Here is a 24,718-nt window from a genome sequence, read left to right on the forward strand (position 1 = left end):
TCCTAGGACCCTGGCTCTGACAGTGGGTGACAGCACTTCCAGTGGACTTAACCTGTGGGACACAGAAATTTTCCCTGGAAGAGCAGAGTGTGAAGATGAATAGTTGAAAAATAGGTGAACAGAGAAGTTGTTCATTTAATTATTTGGAGCCATTCTGCTACTTAGTAGCTGTGTGACCTACAGTATGTTACTTAACCTCTCTGAGCCTCAGTTTTTTAAGTTTATAGATTGGGGATAATAATAATTTACTCATATGATTGTGATTAGGATTAGTGAGATAATATGCAGAAAATAATTTGTATACTTACAGTGGTATAATAAGATCGATAATACTACTTAAACATTTTAAGTAAAAGTTAAACTTTAGAAAAGGTAAGAGAAGAGTAAGAGAAGTCAATAAGCTTGATCTTTAGGGTAATGCAGTGAAACATAGTTAAAACAGCCAACTGTGGAAGTACTAGGGAAGAAAACTTGACTTCCAACATGTATGAGGAAGTGGTGCTCTGGGTGAAAAGGCACGTGCTGGAAGAGAGTATGGCTAGGGATGTGCGTGGCAACTCCTTCCTATCAGACTGAGTGGGAGGTATGGATGAACTATTGAGATTCTGTAATGACTCTTTTAAAAAATTATTTTTTATGAACCGAAGGTCAGTAACAAGTGGGAGCTTCTAGATGGACATAACTTAGCTTTAAGGAGGGGCTTTAGGAAAGAAAGCTGCCTATATGCATGTCTAAAAAAGGGACAGAAAAGGGGTGATGGATTCAGAGCAAAGACAGCATTCAAGAAATGGAAAATCAGGTTTTCAATGTACAAACTATCCACCAGGAGGACCAACCTGATGGCCTTCTACTGCAGGGGTGATTTAGGGAGATGAATGATGTGTAACACAAACTGTCTGTATAATTCAATATGTAGATCGTGTCAGTACAGGAAACTCTACTAGATACTGTGGGACATACAAAGGTAAAAGAAATATGATCCTTGCCTTCTGAAAGAATACAGTGTACTGTAGAGACAAAACATGGACACAAATATTATTAAATGTGATTGGCAATATAAAAAGATAAAATATATATCTCTATATATCTATACATGTAATGTTAGAAGAGGAATAGGTAATTTTGGCTGGGTGACTAGAGAAGGAAGTGGCATTTGAGCTGGGCTTTTAAGCATTTTGACAGCCAGATATAATAGGGTAGTTATTCCTGGCAACAAAATAACACAGGCAAATTATATTATTTGGTGTAGGCACCAACTCTCAGTAGAGTTAGATAGGCACTGAACTCTCAGTAGTATAACAAAATAGAGGTTTATTTCTCAGTCATTTTCTTTAGAGAGGGTATTCAATGAGCAACCTTCTTTGCAGTGGCTCAGGGACCCTCTCTTAGGGACTCAGAATTTTTCCTGAGTTTCACCCTGGTTTCACCCTCGCTTAAGGACTCAGGATTTTTTCTTTGAGCAGGGGTATGGGGAAAAAATACAGATCATGGAGGACTGTATGTGAGACTTTTATGGTCCAGACCTGGAAGGGACAAACATCACTTCTATCCATATTCTATTTGTTTTTGTTTTTTGAAAGTTTGGTTAGAGTGTGTCACAGTGTAGGTCTCTTTGAATTCATCTTACTTGGAGTTGGTGGAATTTCTTGGATGTTTATATTCATACCTTTCATCAGATTTTGGAAGTTTTCAGCCAGGATTTCTACAAATAATTCTCTCTTCCCTTTTCCTTCTCTCTCTCTTCTACTGGGACTCCCACAGTGTGTATGCTTGGTCTGTTTGTGTGCCATAGGTTCCTTTGGTTCTTCACTTTTCAATCTTTTTTCTTTCTGTTCCTTAGACTTAATAATTTTCATTGTCTTATCTTCAAGTTTGCTGATTCTCTATTCTGCCTGCTCAAATCTGCCTTTGAATCCCTCTAGTGAATTTTTCATTTCAGTTGTAATTTTTGGCTCCAGAATTTCTTCTAGGTTATCTTTAGCTTTTCTATCTCTTTATTGATATTTCCATTTAGTTCATACATTGTTTTATTGACTTTCTTCCCATCTTTTCTTTAGTTCTTTGAGCATCTCTAAGACAATGTTTTATTGTCTTTATGTAATAGATCTGTCATCAGGTCTTTTTCAGAGACAGTTTCTGTTGATTTATTTGAATGGGCCATACTTTCCTGTTTGTTTGGTTTATGATTTTTTTGTTGTTATTGAAAACTAGACATTTTAGCCTAATAATGTGGTAACTCCAGAAAGCAGATTTTCCCCATTCCCAAGGGTTTGCTGTTTTTTTTTTTTAAATTGTTTTTGTTTTTTTAATTCTTGTAGGCAGTCTATATGCTGAGGATCAGTCTGAGGTATAAATTTAAGGTCTTCTCACATCTTTTCTGAGCCTTACCCTGGACATGCATGGTTACTTTCTAACTTTCCCCATATATGCAGTTATTTTTGAATGTCCTAGTCTTTAATATCTGGTTCCAAAAAGGGGAAAAAAGAAAAATGAAAGGACAAAATTGTGCTGACCCTTTAAATCCCCTGGAAGTCACTTCAGCTGGAGGGGCTTGAAACAGTGGAGGAAGTTTCAACAACAATGACTGCCCACTTCATCATCTACATCTTTATGATCTGAGGTAGCAATCAGTGATCAGAGAACAGGCCCTTAGTATTTGGAGGACAGGGTCCTTTTTGCCTACTCTGACTCCCACAAGCTGTCTGCAAGCTGCTTCAGGAACACAGCTGCCTGCCATGAGGCTGGGGTTTGGGATGGGTAGCTGTTTTCGTGCTAAGAGCTGGAATTGACCTCAACTTACTGTACAAGCCTTCCCCTGGAAGTTTCAAGTCTTCAATAGACTCCAAAGTTCCAAAATAGTTATATCAGATTCTTCTAGTGCAGTTATTTTCTAGGCAGGGAGACAGATTCCTGGTGCTTCATACTCTGCCATCTTCCCAGAATCCTCAGATGACTTTTTGATACCAAGAGATTGTAAAATGAAGAAACCTGCCCATGATCTCACCTGGAGATGGAAAATAATTTTCAACAGAGCTGGCTTAACACAGAGGAGTTTCTATCTGCTTGGAAGAGTCTAGCTTTTTCCATAAGTTGGTTACCAACTTAACAAATATGGGTAGCAAATTGAAAGAAGTGTTTGATGGAATTTTGAGTGGATGTTTGAGGTAAGTAGGATGAGTGGTTGGGAAAGAGGTTATTGTTATAATCATATTGAGTCAAGGTGTTAGTGGGACATCTGAGTAGAAGTGTTCAGCAGTCATAAGAAATGCAGAACTGGATCTGGGAGAGAAGTAAGGGCTGGAGATGAGGATTTGGGGGAAAAAATCCATGACAGCTGTCTTTTCTCCTACTGAACTACACTCAGCATCTCAGTGAGAGAGAGTACCAGGCAGAATTAAACAGGGTTCTGATACAGATGGCAATTCTTATGTGAATGTTTGGCTCATGTACTTAATAAACAAACATCAATACAGTAGAAAAAGCTGGTGACTTGACTTACATATATTGTGAAATGATTACCACAGTAAGTTTAGTTACTATCCATCACCTCATGTACTTACAAAAAATGTTTTTATCCTTGTGATGAGAACTTTAAAGATCTATTCTTTTATCAACTTTAAAATATACCATAGAGCAGTGTTAACTACAATCATTATGTTGTATATTACATCCCTAGTACTTATTTATCTTATAACAGGAAGTTTTGTACCTTTTGACCACCATCATCCAATTGCCACAAATGTAAACTTTTTTTTTTTTTTTTTTTGCGGTACGCGGGCCTCTCACTGTTGTGGCCTCTCCTGTTGCAGAGCACAGGCTCCAGACGCACAGGCTTAGCGGCCATGGCTCACGGGCCCAGCTGCTCCGTGGTATGTGGGATCTTCCCGAACCGGGGTACGAACCCGTGTCCCCTGCATTGGCAGGCGGATGCTGAACCACTGCGCCACCAGGGAAGCCCTAAACTTTTTTTTTTTATTTGGTTTAATTTTCACAAACCTAAAAGTAGATTTAGCTTTCTTTTTTTTTCTCTTTTATTCTTGAATATTATTTTATTTATCTTTTTATACAGCAGGTTCTTATTAGTCATCCATTTTATACACATCAGTGTATACATGTCAATCCCAATCTCCCAATTCATCCCACCACCCCCACCCCACACCCCACCGTTTTCCCCCCTTGGTGTCCAAATGTTTGTTCTCTACTACTGTGTATCAATTTCTGCTCTGCAAACAGATTCATCTGTACCATTTTCTAGGTTCCACATATATACGTTAATATACGATATTTGTTTTTCTTTCTTCACTCTGTATGACAGTCTCTAGATTCATCCACATCTCTACAAATGACTCAACTTCGTTTCTTTTTATGGCTGAGTAATATTCCATTGTATATATGTACCACATCTTCTTTACCCATTCATCTGTCAATGGAAATTTAGGTTGCTTCCATGTCCTGGCTATTGTAAATAGTGCTGCAATGAACATTGGGGTGCATGTGTCTTTTTGAATTATGGTTTTCTCTGGGTATATGCCCAGTAGTGGGATTGCTGGGTCATATGGTAATTCTATTTTTAGTTTTTTAAAGAACCTCTATACTGTTCTCCATAGTGGCTGTATCAGCTTACATTCCCACCAACACTGCAACAGGGTTCCCTTTTCTCCACACCCTCTCCAGCATCTGTTGTTTGTAGATTTTCTGATGATGCCCATTCCAGCCCATTCTAACTGGTGTGAGATGATACCTCATTGTAGTTTTGATTTGCATTTCTCTAATAATTAGTGATGTTGAGCAGCTTTTCATGTGCTTCTTGGCCATCTATATGTCTTCTTTGGAGAAATGTCTATTTAGGTCTTCTGCCCATTTTTGGATTGGGTTGTTTGTTTTTTAATATTGAGCTGCATGATCTGTTTATATATTTTGGAGATTAATCCTTTGCTTGTTGATTGGTTTGCAAATATTTTCTCCCATTCTGAGGGTTGTCTTTTCATCTTGTTTATGGTTTCCTTTGCTGTGTAAAAGCTTTTAAGTTTCATTAGGTCCCATTTGTTTATTTTTGTTTTTATTTCCATTTCTCTAGGAGGTGGATCAAAGAAGATCTTGCTGTGATTTAGGTCAAAAAGTGTTCTTCCTATGTTTTCCTCTAAGAGTTTTATAGTGTCCGATCTTACATGTAGGTGTCTAATCCATTTTGAGTTTATTTTTGTGTATGGTATTAGGGAGTGTTCTAATTTCATTCTTTTACGTGTAGCTGTCCAGTTCTCCCAGCACCACTTATTGAAGAGACTGCCTTTTCTCCATTGTATATCCTTGCCTCCTTTGTCATAGATTAGTTGACCATAGGTGCATAGGTTTATCTCTGGACTTTTTATCCTGTTCCATTGATCTATATTTCTGTCTTTGTGCCAGTACCATATTTTCTTGATTACTGTAGCTTTGTAGTATAGTCTGAAGTTTGGGAGCCTGATTCCTCCAGCTCCGTTGTTTTCCCTCGAGACGGCTTTGGCTATCTGGGGTCTTTTGTGTCTCCATACAAATTTTAAGATTTTTTGTTCTAGTTCTGAAAAAAATGCCATTGGTAATTTGATAGGGATTACCTTGAATCTGTAGATTGCTTTGAGTAGTATAGTCATTTTCACAATATTGATTCTTCCAATCCAAGAACATGGTATATCTCTCCATCTGTTGGTATCATCTTTAATTTCTTTCATCAGTGTCTTATAGTTTTCTGCATACAGGTCTTTTGTCTCCCTAAGTGGGTTTATTGCTAGGTATTTTATTCCTTTTGTTGCAGTGGTAAATGGGAGTGTTTGCTTAGTTTCTCTTTCATATTTTTCATCATTAGTGTATAGTAATGCAAGTGATTTCTGTGCATGAATTTTGTATCCTGAAACTTTACCAAATTCATTGATTAATTCTAGTAGTTTTCTGGTGACATCTTTAGGATTCTCTAAGTATAGTATTATGTCATCTGCAAACAGTGACAGTTTTACTTCTTCTTTTCCAATTTGTAGTCCTTTTATTTCTTTTTCTTCTCTGATTGCCATGGCTAGGACTTCCAAAACTGTGTTGAATAATAGTGGTGAGAGTGAACATCCTTTTCTTGTTCCTGATCTTAGAGGAAATGCTTTCAGTTTTTCACCATTGAGAATGATATTTGCTGTGGGTTTGTCATATATGGCCTTTATTATTTTGAGGTAGGTTCCCTCTATGCCCATCTTCTGGAGAGTTTTTATCATAAATGGGTGTTGAAGTTTGTCAAAAGCTTTTTCTGCACCTGTTGAGATGATCACATCTCACTTTGTTTTTCTTCTTCAATTTGTTAATATGGTGTATCACATTGATTGATTTGCTTATATTGAAGAATCTTTGCTTCCCTGAGATAAATCCCACTTGATCATGGTATATGATCCTTTTAATGTGTTGTTGCATTCCATTTGCTAGTATGTTGTTGAGGATTTTTGCATCTATATTCATCAGTGATATTGGTCTGTAATTTTCTTCTTTTGTAGTATCTTTGTCTGGTTTTGGTATCAGGGTGATGGTGGCCTTATAGAATGAGTTTGGGAGTGTTCCTTCCTCTGCAGTTTTTTGGAAGAGTTTGAGAAGGATGGGTGTTAGCTCTTCTCTAAATGTTTGATACAATTCACCTGTGAAGCCATGTGGTCCAGGACTTTTGTTTTTTGGAAGATTTTTAATCACAGGTTCAATTTCATTACTTGTGATTGGTCTGTTCATATTTTCTACTTCTTCCTGGTTCAGTCTCGGAAGCTTATACCTATCTAAGAATTTGTCCATTTCTTCCAGGTTGTCCATTTTATTGGCATAGAGTTGCTTGTAGTAGTCTCTTAGGGTGCTTTGTATTTCTGCAGCGTCAGTTGTTACTTCTCCTTTTTCATTTCTAATTCTGTTGATTTGAGTCTTCTCCCTTTTTATCTTGATGAGTCTGGCTAGTGGTTTATCAATTTTGTTTATCTTCTCAAAGAACCAGCTTTTAGTTTTATTGATCTTTGCTATTGTTTTCTTTGTTTCTATTTTATTTATTTCTGCTCTTATCTTTATGATGTCTTTCCTTCTGCTAACTTTGGGTTTTGTTTGTTCTTCTTTCTCTAGTTCTTTTAGGTGTAAGGTTAGATTGTTTATTTGAGATGTTTGTTGTTTCTTGAGGTAGGATCGTATTGCTATAAGCTTCCCTCTTAGAACTGCTTTTGCTGTATCCCATACGTTTTGGATCGTCTTGTTTTCACTGTCATTTGTCTCTAGGTATTTTTTGATTTGCTCTTTGATTTCTTCAGTGATCTGTTGGTTATTTAGGAATGTATTGTTTAGCCTCCATGTGTTTGTGTTTTTTCCGTTTTTTCCCTGCAGTTGTTTTCTAATCTCAGAGTGTTGTGGTCAGAAAAGATGCTTGATATGATTTCAATTTTCTTAAATTTACTGAGGCTTGATATGTGACCCAAGATGTGATCAATCCTGGCGAATGTTCCATGCGCACTTGAGCAGAAAGTGTAGTCTGCTGTTTTTGGATGGAATGTCCTATAAATATCAATTAAATCTATCTGGTCTATTATGTCATTTAAAGTTTCTGTTTCCTTATGAATTTTCTGTTTGGATGATCTGTCCATTGTTGTAAATGAAGTGTTAAAGTCCCCCACTATTATTGTGTTACTGTCAATTTCCTCTTTTATAGTTGTTAGCAGTTGCCTTATGTATTGAGGTGCTCCTATGTTGGGGTATATATATATATATATATATATTTTTTTTTTTTTTTTGTGGTACGCGGGCCTCTCACGGTTGTGGCCTCTCCCTTTGTGGAGCACAGGCTCCGGACGTGCAGGCTCAGCGCCCATGGCTCCAGGGCCCAGCCGCTTTGTGGCATGTGGGATCTTCCTGGACTGAGGCACCAACCCGTGTCCCCTGCATCGGCAGGCGGACTCTCAACCACTGCGCCACCAGGGAAGCCCGCATATATATTTATAAGTGTTACGCCTTCTGCTTGATTGATCCCTTGATCATTATGTAGTGTCCTTCCTTGTCTCTAGTAACATTGTTTATTTTAAAGTCTATTTTATCTGATATGAGTATTGCTACTCCAGCTTTCTTTTGATTTCCTTTTTCATGGAATATCTTTTTCCATCCCCTCACTTTCAGTCTGTATGTGTCCCTAGGTCTGAAGTGGGTCTCTTGTAGACAGCATATATATGCATCTTGTTTTTGTATCTATTCAGCAAGCTTGTGTCTTTTGGTTGGAGCATTTAATCCAATCACGTTTAAGGTAATTATCAATACGTGTGTTCCTATTACCATTTTGTAAATAGTTTTGGGTTTCTTTTGTAGGTCCTTTTCTTCTCTTGTGTTTCCCACTTACAGAAGTTCCTTTAGCATTTGTTGTAGAGCTGCTTTGGTGGTGCTGAATTCTCTTAGCTTTTTCTTGTCTGTAAAGCTTTTGATTTCTCCATCGAATCTGAATGAGATCCTTGCCAGGTAGAGTAATCTTGGTTGTAGGTTTTTCCTTTTCATCACTTTAAATAGGTCATGCCACTCCCTTCTGTGTTGTAGAGTTTCTGCTGAGAAATCAGCTGTTAACCTTATGAGAGTTCCCTTGTATGTTTTTTGTTTTTCTCTTGCTGCTTTCAATAATTTTTCTTTGTCTTTAATTTTTTCCAATTTGATTACTATGTGTCTCAGCGTGTTTCTCCTTGGGTTTATCCTGTATGGGACTCTCTGCGCTTCCTGGACTTGGGTGGCTATTTCCTTTCCCATGTTAGGGAAATTCAACTATAATATCTTCAAATATTTTCTCAGGCCCTTCTCTCTCTCTTCTCCTTCTGGGACCCCTATAATGTGAATGTTGTTGCGTTTAATGTTGGCCCAAAGGTCTCTTAGGCTGTCTTCCTTTCTTTTCATTCTTTTTTCTTTATTCTGTTCCGCAGCAGTGAATTCCACCATTCTGTCTTCCCAGTCACTTATCCATTCTTCTGCCTCAGTTATTCTGCTGTTGATTCCTTCTAGTGTATTTTTCATTTCAGTTATTGTATTGTTCATCTCTGTTTGTTTGTTCTTTAATTCTTCTAGGTCTTTGTTAAACATTTCTTGCATCTCCTTGATCTTTGCCTCCATTCTTTTCCCGAGTTCCTGGATCATCTTCACTATCATTCTGAATTCTTTTACTGGAATGTTTCCTATCTCCACTTCATTTCATTGTTTTTCTAGGGTTTTATCTTGTTCCTTCATCTGGTACATAGCCCTCTGCCTTTTCATCTTGTCTGTCTTTCTGTGAATGTGGTTTTTGTTCTGCAGGCTGCAGGATTGTAGTTCTTCTTGCTTCTACTGTCTGCCATCTGGTGGATTAGGCTAGCTCATGTAAATGTTTTTACATTTTAAGTTACATTTTAGTGTCTTTACTTTAAATGGAATTTTGCTAAATATCAGATGAATAATACTTAGCACTTCCATGTGTGCAGCATGAGTCACAATAGCCAAGATACAGAAACAACCTAAATATCTATTGACAGATTAATGGATAAAGAAAAGTGGTATATACACACAATGGAATACTATGTAGCCTTAAAAGAAAGAGAAAATTCTACAATATATGACAGTATGGATGAACCTTGAGGACATTTTGGTAAGTAATATAAGCCAGTCAAGGAAAGACACATACTGCATGATTCCACTTATAATCGGAATCTAAAATAGTTAAATTCATAGAATTAAAGAGTGGAATGATGGTTGCCAGGGGCTGGGATGGAGGAGAAATTGGGAGTGAGTAATCAATGGGCATAAAGTTTCAGTTAAGCTGGATGAATAAGCTCTGTAGTACAATTTTGTACCCGTAAACAATAATGTACATTTAAAGATCTGTTGAGGGTTGATCACATGTTCAGTATTCTTACCACAACAAAATTAGATTAAAATATAATAATATTTTATGAAATGTGAAAATTATATCAAATTAAAGTTTCAGTGTGTGTAAATAAAATTCAGTTGGAACCTAGCCTTGCTCGATCATGTGTGTGTCGTCTATGGCTGTTTCCATTCTGCAGGGACAGAATTGAGTATTTATTTGCAACAGAAATTACATAGCATCCTCAATTTTGCTTCTTGGCTCACAAGATCTAAAATATTTACTATCTGGCTTTTATAGAAAACTTTTGCCAATCATGATGCTAGGTTGTGGGTTCCTCTGCTCTGCTCTGTCTGTAGTGTTCCTTTATCTGGTTTGTGTCTTCAGTATGCTTACTGAAATCACCTGATTGATGGCTCTTCTTCTTCTCTTTGTCATTGTGAGTTCAGCCCTTGTTTATTCCTTTGCTAATACTTTGTCAAGCTGAAAAACAGCTAAAATACATGTAGTGTGTACAATGTCCTAAATCGTTAGGGCATTTAATAGATATACATAGGAAATAACTGCTTTTGGTACAATAGGTAGGTACTGTTATTCAATCTACTTTGCAGATAATGACACTGGGGTCAGGGAGGTTAAGTAACTTTCCTAAGATCATCACGCAGTTAGAAAGTATTGAGGCAGAATTCAAACAAACCCAGGCAGTCTGGCTCCAGACTCTTACCCATTCTGCTACTGATTCTTGTGAGAAAGAGAAAGGAACTTGTGTGGTCGGTCTGCTATCATGGTCCATAAATGATCAATGTATTTTAGAATAAACAAAAAAAGTCTGAAATTTTTATTAGGAGGAAAAGAGGGAGAAGAAACGTGTCCAGGGTGGAGGAAGGTGGAATTCTGTGCTCAACAGATGTTAGTTTCTTCTGCTTCAAAAATGTTGCTCAGGGCTAGCCCTGTACTTTCTTTCCTGTTTAGCAATATTTCAAGTTGCCATCTGATGAACCATAGTAGAGGGGAAGACAGTGGACTACCGGGCTCACGATCCCACTGTCCTAAATATGTGGAGATAGCTCTGTTTTTAAAAGCTAGAAGTGCTTCAGAGAGATGGTCTGTGAACATTAAGTTCTCAGACATATATATGGGAAATGGGGCATTCCATATTGTTCTCCTGGAGATTCAGAATTTTTGTAAGCAAAGTAAACGCTCTCAGAAGACTTTGCATTAAATACTTTCTGTTTATTTTTCAGCCCAATTTAAATGACCCTAGGTTTTAATTTTTTATTTATTTTTGTGCCTGTGTAATATCTGTCAACACTCTGAAGAATTAATGTTCAGTGGAAACTACTTTGGAAAATGTTATTCCCCATTTTTTTCCTATATTGCAAGGTTGCAAATTGTCCTTACACTGTAACGTGAAGAAAAAAATGCTTTATGTTACCTACAACGACTCTCATCTTTTTGTTGAGCTATTCGCTATGGAGTAGCGGGAAAAGAGATTGACTGAATGTATCATCTGGATAAACAAGGCCAGGATATCATCAATTTGGTTTTTTCTCTGGGACAGATATTCACTCAGTCTCTCACATGCCTTTCTCCAGCTCCTGCTTCTTTCCCTAAGGAGGCATCCGGGTGTGTCGGGGGAGGGGCTCCCTGGCCCATGCTGATCCTGGGAGGTATGCTCACAGTTATCTGCTGGTCTCAGGGACAACGTCTCTTGGCTGAATGGGTGCTGCTGGCCCTTTGGTAGACAGTCTACAACTCATGTCACTTTATTTGTTCTCTTTGCAAGCATCTGTCAGTGTCCGGGCTGACTTAGCCCTCAGTCTGTTCCCAAGTGACTGCTGTGGCCTTTGTCCACCCTGCTTCCCCACTGCCTACGAAACTTCCTCCACGAGGTCACCTTGCTCTGCCCAACAGGCCCCTTGGTGGGCCCACTGTCCCTCAGCTACACAAGCGCAGGAACTGGGGAGATTTGAGAAGCTCGACCTGGAACCTCCCTCTTTATGCACACACTGCACAACCCCATAGATGTGGCTGCATCCCAGGTTATTGTCTTTGTGGGGGGGAGGGGACAACTTGAAAGGTGCTCTTTTCCCGGAGTCTTCCATGAGGAAATGAGTGGGTGGCTATAGTCTATGTTTTTATCATTGCTTTTTTAAAAAAATATTTATTTATTTATTTGGTTGCACTCGGTCTTAGTTGTGGCAGGTGGGCTCCTTAGTCGCGGCTCACTGGCTCCTTAGTTGTGGCTCGCGGGCTCCTTAGTTGTGGTATGTGAACTCTTAGTTGCGGCATGCATGTGGGATCTAGTTCCCAGACCAGGGATCGAACCCGAGCCCCCTGCATTGGGAGTGCAGAGTCTTAACCACTGTGCCACCAGGGAAGTCCCCGTTATCATTGATTTTTTTTTTAACATCTTTATTGGGGTATAATTGCTTTACAATGGTGTGTTAGTTTCTGCTTTATAACAAAGTGAATCAGTTATACATATACATATGTTCCCATATCTCTTCCCTCTTGCGTCTCCCTCCCTCCCACCCTCCCTATCCCACCCCTCCAGGCAGTCACAAAGCACCGAGCCGATATCCCTGTGCCATGCAGCTGCTTCCCACTACCTATCTACCTTACGTTTGTTAGTGTGTATATGTCCATGACTCTCTCTCGCCCTGTCACAGCTCACCCTTCCCCCTCCCCATATCCTCAAGTCCGTTCTCCAGTAGGTCTGTGTCTTTATTCCTGTCTTACCCCTAGTTTCTTCATGCCATTTTTTTCCCTTAAATTCCATATATATGTGTTAGCATATGGTATTTGTCTTTTTCTTTCTGACTTACTTCACTCTGTATGACAGACTCTAGGTCTATCCACCTCATTACAAATAGCTCAATTTCGTTTCTTTTTATGGCTGAGTAATATTCCATTGTATATATGTGCCACATCTTCTTTATCCATTCATCCGATGATGGACACTTAGGTTGTTTCCATCTCCTGGCTATTGTAAATAGAGCTGCAATGAACATTTTGGTACATGACTCTTTTTGAATTTTGGTTTTCTCAGGGTATATGCCCAGTAGTGGGATTGCTGGGTCATATGGTAGTTCTGTTTGTAGTTTTTTAAGGAACCTCCATACTGTTCTCCATAGTGGCTGAAACAATTCACTATCATTGATTTTTATCTTCACTTGTATGACACACATTCCCCCGAAGTCTAGGGAGTGGAAATGAGGACACACAAGTTTGACAGCTTCCAATCTCTGTCTCTCTTTTCTCCCTGCAGGCCAGAAACAGCCAGATGTCTCTTCTATTTCTTCTTTATTATATCTTTCCTTCTCTGTCCTGGCTGTTGGTAGGGCTAGGGAACAGCCCTCCCCATTAGTAAACCCCGTATTCTAAGTCCTTCAGCCTATTTTTCCCTCAGATAACATCCTGGTGAGCAAGTTTTATTGTCTTGCTGCATATCCAATTTGTACATAGGGTATAAAAAACTGACCTATTTTGTGTCCTTTCTTCTTTTTTACTTTTATTGGAGTATAGTTGATTTACAATGTTGTGTTAGTTTCTGCTGTATCTTTTTTCTTTCTCTACATTTCTTATGTAACAAATTTAATCCTCCCGTAGGCAGATGGATGCCCAATGTGAAATATGGTTTACTCAGGAAGGCAAAGAACAAAGCCTAGTTGTAACATTACCTCTATTTCCCATGTTCTATCAGCCTTTACTCTGATCCTGCACTAGGTAGTCCACAGTTTTAAAGTTTCTTTGATGCTGCTGTCTCTTGGATTTCCTCCTCTTGTCCGCTCCACTATTTTTCAAGCTTATTACCGTTTGTCTTCTATGAAATGTCACTCCTAAAAGTTCTATCTTGAGGTTACTTTTCCTCTCTTTCTGCACACCGGGTGACTTTAACCATACTCATTCTTTTAAATGCTAATCGCACACTCATTTCCCACATGTATATTCTAGCCAGAACCTTGTGTCTTGTTGATCTGTAAGCTCCTCAAAGTCAACACACTGGGTCCACCCACCAGCTGCCGTTTTCTTCTCTTGCATGTGCCATGTCATTTAACAGCAGGAGGATTCAGCCAGTTCCTTAGTTCAGGCTCTCATCATTCCTCATGTGGGCTGTTCCAATAAATTTCTAAAGAATCTTTCTGCTTTCCCCCCTCATTTCACAGCAGTCTATCTCCATATTGCTCTTAGAATGCACCTTTAAACTCCTTTGGGCCCCCACCCCCACCCCCATTTTGTCCTGCCTCACATCTGGCCACTTCCCACACACTTGATTTCCTCTAGTCAATCTTCCGACAGTTCTTAGAATGCTCCTGCTGTCTCATGCTTTGCTACTTTTACACCAGTGATTTCTTCCTCTGGGCCACCTTCTCTCCCCCATTCAATGAGCTAACTCCTACTGATGCTTTATGAGTTAGTTCCTGCTGCCCCCTCCAGGAAGCCATCCATTGAAATCCCAGCCCAGATACTGTGGCCTTTTTCTATGCTCCTTCACACATACTTCAACATCCCCACTTACTTTTCCATTTAATTCACATGTGTTTGTGGACCCATCACACATATTTTGGTATTATCCCTCCCTCTTTCTTTCACTTCACTGGGGAGCAGAAACCATGTCTTGTTGATTTCTTTGTCCCTAGGGCCTAGATAGAGCTGGATACCCAGTAAGGCTTAGTAAATGTTTTTTAAAATGAATGGTGGAGGTCAAATAGAATAAGGACAGATAAAAGATCATTAGATCTGTTTCATCAAACGTCTTCACTGGTCTCAGAGAGAGGATGTTCAGTAAATATTTCGCTTTCACAATTTGTGCACTGAGATGCTTGTAGAGAAGGCTACTTGCTTGAACATCAGTCTCAACTCTCGGCAGTACTTCAAAATAGAAGGGAAAGCTGTTAAGAGCTCCTCAAAGTGGATTGTGGAGCAATTAGAGTGACAGAAAGATATCAGTAGTTTGGATGAGCATGGCTTTTAGCCACAAAAAAGCAGCCAGACACATACACTTCAATAAAATCCATAGCAAAACCTTTATAATCAGTCTGAAAATACCCAAGTCTCGTTTTCCTTTCTAGGGAAAATTGAAAAACAATTTAGCGGTTGGATACTTCATGATTTGAACAGTACTTAATCTTTCATTTTTTAAGTCATGTTAAAATATATGTACAAAGCCACAGTTCTTTCCTTCATGACAGATATCCCTAGATTTCCCCCTAGACGTGGTGGGGTAGTAGGTGAAGCTCATGGTGATGCCCCTCACTCTGCCTGGTTTCTGTGTAAGTCCTCAGCCCCCTCTTTTCAACATCTCCACTTACTTTTCCAGCAGACCTCTGGGGCTCCAGCTGCTCAGTGTGTACCACATGAGAGGCTGTCAGGACCAAATGAATAATTGCAGCCAGAACGTGAGGGCCGTAGGCATGCCATACCATGGTGATGAGGAGGCAGCAGACAATAGTAAATGATTTTCCATTCCCAGTCACTCAGGAGGACAGGACGCTTGTTGGGGCTGCTGGAGACCTTGAAAGTGTTTGGGGAGTCTGTAGAGCAGGTCAGGAATGTACTTAGAACCCAACAATGGGTATTTCAAAAGTTGTGCTCACAACTAGACTTGGAAGCCCAAAACAGCAGTAACCAGTGATGGCTTAAATTAATATTGGGGGAGGGTAGGGGGGTGTGAGGGGTCTATGGGTTGGGCTTCTCTAGAGAAATAGAACCAATAGAATACACACACATATACATATATATATATGCAGAGAGAGATTTATTTTAAGGGATTGGCTCACACAATTGCGCGGCTGGCAAGCCTGAAATTTGTAAGGCAGGCTGGCAGGTTGGAGACTTAGGGAAAAGTTGATGCTTCAGTCTTGAGTTTAAATTCCACAAGGCAGCAGCCTGGAAACTCAAGCAGGACTTTGTGTGTGTGTGTGTGTGTGTGCACACACGCGTGTGTTTTTTGTAGTTTTTTGGCTGAGTTGGGTCTTCATTACTGCACATGGGCTTTCTCTAGGTGGGTGAGCAGGGACTACTCTTCGTTGCAGCGCGCAGGCTTCTCATTGTGGTGGCTTCTGTTGTTGTGGAGCACAGGCTCTAGGCACATGGACTTCAGTAGTTGTGGCATGTGGGCTTCAGTAGTTGTGGCTTGTGGGCTCAGTAGTTGTGGCTTGCGGGCTCTAGAGTGCAGGCTCAGTAGTTGTGGTGCACGGGCTTAGTTGCTCCGTGGCATGTGGGATCTTCCCAGACTAGGGCTCGAACCCGTGTCCCCTGCATTGGCAGGCAGATTCTTAACCACTGCGCCACCAGGAAAGTCCCTTAAGCAGGATTTTTATGTTGCAGTCTTGAGGCAGAATACCTTCTTCTTCAAGAAACCACAGTTTTTGCTCTTAAGGCGTTCAACTGATTGGATGAAGCCCACCCACATTATGGAAGGGTAATCTGCCTTACTCAAAGTCTACGGGTTATAAATGTTAATCGCATCTAAAACATACTTTCAGGAGGGAGGATGAAGATGGCAGAGTAGGAAGACCCTGAGCTCACCTCCTCCCATGAACACACCAAAACTACAAATACATGTAGAACAGTTGTCTCTGAGAACAAGCTGAAGACTAGCAGAGCTGCTCTTCTACGACAAAAGATGTAAAGAAAAAAACGACTATCGCGGTAGGTAGAAGGGGCAGAAATATGGTCTAGTCAGGACCCTCACCCCCAGCGTGGTGACCCACAAGGGGGAGGGAATATCACAAACACAGAGGTCCTCCCTAAGGGGTGAGGGGTTTGAGTCCCATGTTGGGCTTCTCAGCTCTGGAGAACTGCAATGGGAGGATGAACCCCCATAATGTCTGGCTTTGAAAATTCCCCCAAAGTGACTCCCCCTTGCCATACCCAGCAGGTGGCCTTAGCTGAGATCAGTGCCTCCCAAAGCAGCTCCCACCTTACCACACCTGGTAGGTGGCCTTGGCACTGACAAGTACCCCTTCCCCCACAAAGTGGATCTGACCCGGGAGGGCCAGCCCTGCCCACCAGCATGTCCACAGCCATTCCTGCAGGGCCTTGGAGACAGTCAGGCTAGGAGCCAGTCCTTCCCACCCGTGTGCTCACAACAACGGTGGCACCACCACAAAAGGAGGGCACATGCAGCCCATACAGGGGATACCCTTGAAGCATCTGGCTCTGGTGACCAGGAGGGACTGCTCTTCTAGGTCCCACAGGAAACCTTCCACGTAAGGCCACTCCTTCAAGACCAGGATACATAGCTTACCTACCTAATACATTGATACAAACACAGAGAGTTAGGCAAAATGAAGAGACAGAGAAATATATTCCAAATGAAAGAATAAGACAAAACCTCAGAAAAAGATCTCAGTGATACAGAGATAAGTAATCTACCTAATAAAGAGTTTAAAGTAATGGCCAGAATGATGCTCACTGAACTTGGAGATGAATAAATGAACACAGAGAGAACTTCAACAAAGAGAAAATATAAAAAAGAACCAGAGCTGAAGACTACAATAACTGAAATGAAAAATACACTAGATGGAATTACAGCAGATTAGATGATGCAGAAGAAGCTGAGAAGCCCAACATGGGACTCAAACCCCTCACCCCTTAGGGAGGATGCAGAAGAATGTATCAAGAAGAGAGAGAGAGAGAGAGAGAGAGAGAGTAGTTTAAGGGATCTCTGGGACAACATCAAGCATGTTAACATCTGCACTATAGGCATCCCAAAAGGAAAAGAGAGAGTGAAAGGGATAGAAAGCTTATTTGAAGAAATAATGCCTGAAAACTTCCCTAACCTGGTGAAGGAAACAGGTATTCAAGTCCAGGAAGCATAGAGAGTGCCCCCCCATCAAAGAACCCAAAAAGATCCACACCAAGATATATTATGATTTAAATGTCAAAAGTTAAAGAAACAACCTTAAAGGCAAGAGAGAAACAACTAGTTATGTTCAAGGGAGCCACCGTAAGACTATCAGCTTATTCTTCCGGAGAAACTTTAGAGGCCAGAAGGGAGTGGCACTATACAGTCAAAGTGCTGAAAGGAAAAAACTTACAGGCAAGAATACCTGGCAAGGTTAGCATACAGAATTGAAGGAGAGAGAAAGAATTTCCCAGACAAACAAAAGCTGAAGGAGTTCATAACACCTAAACCAGCCACACAAGAAATGTTAAAGGGACTTCTTTAATTGGAAAAGAAAAAGCCTAACTAGAAATCAAAAAAAATATATGGAAATAAGAAAATATCACTGGTAAAGCAAACATATAGTAAAGGTAGTGATCAACCACTTACAAAACTAGTGTGAAGGTTAAAAGACAAAGGTAGTAAAATCAACTATAACTACAGTAATTAGTTAAAGGCTACACAAAATAAAAAGAGAGCAAGAGAAAAAGAAAGAACAGTGAAGAACTACAAAAAACCAAGAAAACAATGAACAAAATGGCAATAGGTACCATTTAAGTGTAAGTAGTTTAAATGCTCTAATCAAAAGGCGTAAGGTGGTTGAACAGATAAAAATACAAGACCCATCTGTATACTGCCTACAAGAGACTCATTTCAGATCTGAAGATACAGAGACTAAAAGTGAAGGATGAAAAAGGATATTTCATGCAAATGGAAACAAAAAAGCTAGGGTGGCAATATTTATATCAGACAAAATAGACTTAAAAGCAAAGGCTATAACAAGAGACAAAGAAAGATATTACATAATGATAAAAGAGTCAATCAAACAAAATAACACTTATAAGTACTTATGCACCCAACATAGTACAACTAAATATAGATAAAGCATATTTATATTTAACAGAACAAAAGGGAGAAATTGACAGTAATACAATAATACTAAGGAACTTTAATACCCCACTTACGGCAATGGGTAGATCATTCAGACAGAAAATCAATATGGGAACACTAGCCTTAAACAACATATTAGATCAGATGAACTTAATAGATATCTACAGAACATTTCATCCCAAGACAGCAGAACACACATTTTTTTTAAGTGCACGTGGAACATCCTCCTGAATAGATGGCATGTTAGGACACAAAACAAGTTTCAGTAAATTTAAGATTAAAATCATATCAAGCATATTTTCAGACTACAATGCTGTGAGACTAGAAATCAACTACAAGAAGAAAACTGGAAATAACACAAACACATGGTGAATAAACAACATGCTACCAAACAACAGTGGGTCAATGAAGAAATCAAAGAAGAAGAAATAAAAAAAAAATACCCAGAGACAAATAAAAATGAAAACACAACCTTCCAAAATAAAAACAGAAACAGATTCATAGATCCAGAGGAGAAACTAGTGGTTGCCAGAGAAGATGAGGCTGGCGGGGATGAGTGAAATAGGTGAAGGGAATTAAGAGGTACAAACTTCTAGTTATAAATGTCATGGGGATGTGTCATGGGGAGTAGAGTCAATGGTATTGTAATAACTTTAAATGGTGACAGGGTGACTAGACTTACTTTGGTGATCATCTTATAAATGTGTATAAATAGTGAATTACTATGTCGTATACCTGAACCTGATATAATATACTTATATTAATTATTGTTAATCATACTTCAATAAAAATAGGTAAAACATTTTCACAGCAATATCTAGATTAGTATTTGACCAAACAACTGGGCACCATAGCCTAGCAGAGTTGACACATAAAATTAACTATCACAAAGACCAAAGGAGGGACAATGAAAGCCCAAATCGGGAGATGGAGCTAGGGCAGGGGCTTGAGAAGAGCCACAGACAAACTCAAAGTCTGTGATCAGAAGTGAAGAGTCTGTATTGGATTGGTCAGGGCCAGGGAACCACAAGATACAAGTTGAACTGATGGTGAACTTGACCCCACCCTACCTCTTCTGATTGTGCTGAGTGGTGGTGCAGATGATACAGATCCAAACTCCTGAGGTCTTCCACTGCAGGCTTTGCTCAAGTGGGCAGAGGCTATTTTTCTTCCCTTGTTTCTCTAGCAAAATGTATCAATACCTGTCCTAAAAGTCTCATTTCATTAGGGTGCCTTCTTAGTGTTGCAGAGCCAAGTTTTAGTTCTCTAATCTCATGTGACAGTAAATTCTAACCTTTTGTTAATAAAAAATAAAAATGAGAATGAACTTGAGGACACGGGGAGGGGGAAGGGTAAGCTGGGACAAAGTGAGAGAGTGGCATGGACATATATACACTACCAAATGTGAAATAGATAGCTAGTGGGAAGCAGCCGCATAGCACAGGGAGATCAGCTCAGTGCTTTGTGACCACCTAGAGGGGTGGGATAGGGAGGGTGGGAGGGAGACGCAAGAGGGAGGAGATATGGGGATATATATATATATATATATATATATATATATATATATATATATATATATGGCTGATTTACTTTGTTATAAAGCAGAAACTAACACACCATTGTGAAGCAATTAGACTCCAATAAAGATGTTAAAAAAATGAATTATAAACTTGTTTGATAGAAAGCAGATGGGGAAACTCATGCCTGGTCCAGGTACTTTTGCAGTACGACTGTTTGCTTGAAAAGTATCTCCTTCACAACACTTTGAAGTATTCTCTTTATCCTTCCCTCCATGGACACATTTTTTTGTGTGTTGTACTAGCTACCAACCTATTGTTTCTTAACTCATGCCCACCCTTCTATACTTGGCTCTATGGTGTCAGTCTAAGAGTCTGCAAACTACATTTTCAAGATACCTTTGCAATCCAAAGGGAGGAACTAGCAGGAGACTGGAAAGCAGGAGAAAGGGAGAAGGGACACTCATCCTGTTCCCAGGTCCTGTAAGCATCCTTTCAGCAGAAGGAGATACAGGAGCAGATGCTTCCAGCTCCTGCATTTTTTGGTTTGCCAAACAGCAGCTGCAAGGCCTCCTCCTCAGAAGTCTAAGCACGAGCTGTGCAATACCTCTTCTGAGTACTGGAACATGGCCCTCAAGAGACCTCAGTTCAGAGCTTTGAGTGCCACTGGGAAGCATGCATAACCCCTGAAAAGTCCAAGATTAGATGGGCGCTGCCCTCTCAGAGATCTGAGCACCAGTCGTTCAAGGAACTGACTCAGGAATCCAAGATCAGATGAGCAGTGCCTTCCTCAGAGGTTTGAGAGCCAGCCATTGCAGTACCTTGTCAGGAGTCCAAGCACCAGACTGCAGTGTCCCCTCAGGGGTCCGAGTACCAACCATGTGGGCCCACCGCTGCCCAGAGGTCTGTGCACCAGCTGAGAGCACCCCTTCACTGTCATAACTCCAACTCCATGGCAGCGCTTCATCTGAGGTCCTAGGATCTGGTAACATCCATCTTTTCCTTTTTGTTCTCCAAGCCCTAGGGGTGGTGGCTGCCTCCTAGGGTTATCTCAAAGTCCAATTTTTGTTCTACTAGCTTTCCAACACCTTCCAAATTCATTGCCAGTATTAAACATCCTGTATTTGAAAAAACTAATTTTGCTTCTTTTTATAGCCCAGACCCTGAAATATGCACACATCTCAACTTTCCCACAGTCTAGGTAGCTGGAACATTCTAGGATTGCTGTCCTCAGGGTAGGTTGATACTATGGAAGAGCAGAAGGAGAAAAAAATTAGATTTGTGGGTTTTTTTAAAAGTTCTTTTGAAGGCCGAGACAGAGACGATAATTTTGAGATTTAAGAGCTTGAATTTTGATTTCAGAAGCAGAGCTCTCAGGTCAATTTATTTGTCCTAAACAATAAGTATTCTCTCTCTCTCTCTCTCAGACTATATAAGTATTCTGAAAGGCAGGGAGAAGGCAAAAATTGTTGGAAATGTAAGCAAGATACATAGAGGCTATTGAAGGTTTCTGAAAAGGGGCCTTGTTTCTTGCCCCTCCCCTCTCAGATTAGCAATACAGCCATTCATAGGTCTGGGAACCTGAGAGCAGAAGAGAGGTTTGTCTTCTTATCTGGAAAGCACTGCACTGGAACTCCCACCCCTACCCTGTTGTAGGGGCAGTGAGTAGAGACAATCTATGTGAATAGCAGATACAGAGTCTCAGTATGAGGAAACGGAGGACACCCAAGACCACTCCATCAGGGTTCCTGCCACTCCAGGCTGAGAAAGAGAGCTGGCCAACCCAGAGTGGTCTAGAGTTGTGACAAATGATGCTTTTGATGGAAATTAAGTGGAAGATGTAGCTGGAGTCTTCCTGAGAGTATGGATGCTTGTGTAGATGCCAGTGTAGAGAAGAAATGACCATACCTAAGGGCCACAGGGAACTGGTATGGAAAGTGAATCCAGCCGGCACTGATAATCCTGCCTGAACTGCGGTTCCTGTTCCCAGGACAGTGAATTCAGCATGTACAGAGGATCGAGCCTGGACACAGAGTCCAAGATGGACAAATGTCTCATCCTCATGCCATGACACTAGGTCATCGCTGCCCCAGGAATTTAGAAGATACTAAATGGGGGAGAAAAATGGTGATAGAAAAGTCCTATATTGACTTTCTAACTAAATTTTATTGAATTTTAACGGAAACGTCTAACTTCAGCAGAGTTGACTAAGATTGTATTTTCTCTCATCAGATGGAATTGGGGGGGGGCTTGAAGGAAATTATGTTACTACAGAAGTATATAGAAATATTGCTTTTTGCACATCCGAACACATGGACATTTATCCCACTATATATGTTTAGTGTGACCCTCCTTTACAAAGAAGTGCTGGTGCAAGACATTTTAGGCTTTTTCCTGCCTACAGTATGGTTTTGTGTCTAGGAGGAACAAAAATGACGTTTTGTTGCTTGCAATATAAAACAGAATAAATGAATCATTATAAAGATTCTGAGTTTGTCCCTCAATTAAAAAGAAAAAGAAAATATCTGAGGCATCTAATATAATCTAGAAGACCAAAATCACAAAACTAAAACTACTTTTGACTTACTTTTATAGTTATTTTTAAAATATTTATTTATTTTTCGCTGTGTTGGGTCTTCGTTGAGGCACGTGGGCTTTCTGTAGTTGCGGCGAGCAGGGGCTAATCTTTGTTGTGGTGCGTGAACTTCTCATTGTGGGGGCTTCTCTTGTTGAGCAAGGCCTCTGGGTGTGCGGGCTCAGTAGTTGTGGCTCGCATGCTCTAGAACGCAGGCTCAGTAGTTGTGGCGCATGGGCTTCGTTGCTCTGCGGCATGTGGGATCTTCCTGGACCTGGGCTCGAACCCATGTCCCCTGCACTGGCAGGCAGATTCTTAACCACTGCACCACCAGGGAAGTCCTTGACTTACTTTTAAAAGTCATAAGTGTTCAAGAATTTTTCCTATACTTAAGAAAATGTTTAATTTTTAGTCTACGTGGGTAACGTAAAATATGCTATATTTTTGAGTTCCCAAATCATCTTCAAAGTTAGACAGAATGAAGTTAGATTCTAGAGAAAAAAATGTCAAAGGAAATCAGTTGTAGTGTTGTGTGATGACAGGGTTCCTAGTCAAAAGCAATAAATGTGGTCCAATCTAACAATCACTGGGTGAGACTTTACCCTGTGTCGGGTGTTGTACTGAACATTTTGAAGAGAGAGGCTCTGCCTTGGAGTTGCCCACAGCTTGGCAAATTCTTACTGATTTGGGAAGGGATCTGTCAATATTAATGATTGAGGAAAAAACCTGTGTACTCTTGTGAACCGGCTTTGGATGAAAAAAAAAGTCTTACTGACTCACACGATATGGGAGGCCTTCAACAATTTATCTTTAATTTAAAAGGAAGAATTCAAGTATCTATGTATAAATAAAAGAGGATTTTTAATTGTAATGACTCAGAAATGGAAATAGTTGAGCTTAAGATTAAAACAGCTATCACTAGGTATTAATGTTTTAGTATCTAACCAACAATTTTGGTGATTCCTTCTAACCAACATTAGTCTCAGTGCTGGTGTATTGTGTGTTTGTGAAAAATAATGTTTTAATCGATTCACATTTGATTGAAACAATAATTGGACCCAGATACCCATTTACAATAGCATTACTACAATACAACTTCATTTAGAAGTCAACTTCTAATAAAAACTCAATTCAATTTAACAATAATTTCTTTGGCATATATTATGTATACGTGAAGTACTGAGTGAGGTGCTCTGAGGGATGTTAGAATGAGTAAAGCTAGTCTCAATTTTCAAAGATGAGGGCGGGGGCTTTTAAAATCGTCTTAACGACTATATTTCCAATACTTAGGATAGTTCTTAATACATAATTGGCTTTCAAATAAACCTCTGTAAAGTATTAGCTATGATGCGAGGCTTTACATGTGATGTACTTTAAACAGGAAGTACAACTAGGTCATAGAAGTGTGAGGCAGCAAAACAGGTACCTTACCCTCTTGCCATTTTATCTAAGCACACAGAAACCCACTCAAACATAAAGTGCATGTGTACATGTACTACACACACACACACACACACACACACACACACACACACACACGACCACAAACACCATGTTTCCTGTAGTCGGCAAGATAGATTTCCTGTAAGTTGATCCCTCCCTAACTAAATGCTATATTGACAGAGAAGTAAGATCCTGGCAGATACAACAATTGTGTGGCGTAACCGTTACTTTCCACCACTGAGAATTTTAAACAGACAAATAAAACCTTGAGGATTTTTCCTTAAATATTTGCTATATCCATTATTGAGAGCCCAGTTCTTCTGAAATGTAACATGTAAAATTTCAAATAAAATTACTTTTTAAATGCTGACCTTTTGTTTCTGAGTTTTTCTTGCACAGTTACCATAGATATTCCATGGATCTATGGGAGAGTTACAGGTCCCAATAAAATCACCCAACTCTATTCAACTGTGGGAGTCAATGACACTGTGTTGTCTGAGATGTGCATCTCTTGGGCCCCAAGAACACAGATTTGCTCTTTTCAGCTCTCTAGG

General features: G+C 39.9%; 1 long non-coding RNA gene across 3 annotated transcripts in view; it reads left to right on the forward strand.

The window, feature by feature from the left end:
- LOC141275998 (uncharacterized) overlaps positions 1-24,718 on the forward strand; it is a 447,783-nt gene that overhangs the window by 155,134 nt on the left and 267,931 nt on the right. The gene's annotated exons all lie outside the window — the stretch shown is intronic.

The sequence above is a fragment of the Tursiops truncatus genome, chromosome 12 (assembly GCF_011762595.2).
Source record: "Tursiops truncatus isolate mTurTru1 chromosome 12, mTurTru1.mat.Y, whole genome shotgun sequence".
In the NCBI taxonomy this organism is placed as follows: domain Eukaryota; kingdom Metazoa; phylum Chordata; class Mammalia; order Artiodactyla; family Delphinidae; genus Tursiops; species Tursiops truncatus.